Source organism: Schistocerca gregaria, unplaced genomic scaffold, assembly GCF_023897955.1.
Source record: "Schistocerca gregaria isolate iqSchGreg1 unplaced genomic scaffold, iqSchGreg1.2 ptg000169l, whole genome shotgun sequence".
Classification (NCBI taxonomy): Eukaryota; Metazoa; Arthropoda; class Insecta; order Orthoptera; family Acrididae; genus Schistocerca; species Schistocerca gregaria.
This window is the reverse complement of record NW_026061724.1, coordinates 9,644,671-9,645,832: the sequence shown is the minus strand read 5'-3', so window position 1 is coordinate 9,645,832 and position 1,162 is coordinate 9,644,671. Positions and strand designations below refer to the sequence as shown.

General features: G+C 47.0%; 1 non-coding gene across 1 annotated transcript; it reads right to left on the bottom strand.

The window, feature by feature from the left end:
- Nucleotides 1-681: 681 nt before the first annotated feature.
- Trnai-aau (transfer RNA isoleucine (anticodon AAU)) lies at nucleotides 682-753 on the bottom strand. Its single transcript has one exon. It is a non-coding gene; the product is annotated as a tRNA-Ile (tRNA).
- Nucleotides 754-1,162: the final 409 nt, after the last annotated feature.

Genomic DNA, 1,162 nt, shown 5'->3' with positions numbered 1-1,162 from the left:
GCAAAAAATGGTCAACAGCAACATTCAGACGGTTTCGTACTGCTCAATTGCTACATTAAAACGTTATGTTTCTTTTTCAGAACTGGAAAAACACAAGCGTGACAGCATTCGAACCTGTAATCTTCAGATCCGAAGTCCGACGCCTTATCCATTAGGCCACACGGTCACTGACGACCAACATTTACATGTATACGACTCATCTCGAAACGCTCACACCCCTGAGGATTTGTGTTTTCGTTCTACACAGCCGCTGCCCCTTGCTCTTTCCCACCCATTCGTTACATTCAACCTCTGACGTGACCGACCAAATATAGACTGAGAAACAAGACCACACACTTTGTGCATTCGGAATCGAAGGCAGGGCGTCCCTCGCCGCATTTGCTACGATTGCCATTTGCTACTTCTGCAGAAGCGGCGGCGGCGGCGACGACGACGACGACGACGACGACGACGAATATCGCGAGAGGCTCTGAGATATGTGAGAAATACATCTATAAAATGTAATTCAGACTGCCTCGTCCCACCTTATGCTGTACCGCTTTGGCAAATGCTTTATCTGCGCCATTCGCCTTAATCGCATCTGAGAGTGATTCTTAAAAAAACGCCTGTCGCTAATTGTTCGTTATCACAGGTACTGTTTGCTATACGGCCACGACGCGCAACTGATTTCCAAAATTCATCTTTCTCCTGTGAGGATGGAACTTACGACCCCTGGTTTATTAGACCAGTGCTCTACCACTGAGCTAAGGAGGCGCGGCCTAGCGGTACTCTTGGGTACTTCGTCCTTACGGTCGTCTGCATCATCAGACTTTAGCTGACAACACTTCATATTACCGGCTAAAATTTGCAGCTATGGCGACAAATTACTGCTTGACTACACATCTGACACGTAACCGATGTGCTCTCCAAACAACAACACTTGCATTTCAGAACATGTCTTTCACACATGTCTACAAAATCACCTTCACCTTCAAATACAGCTTCCTTGCGACTGACAGAGACGTAGGCAAAGTTTAAAGTTGCTATTTCCATTAAATCTCGTTAATCAGAAAAACGGTAATTTACACTTGCAGCGGAACAAAATTCCGTTCCGCCCAGCGTCTGGCTCGAACCCACGACCCTGGGATTAAGAGTCTGACGCTCTACCGACTGAGCTAGCCGG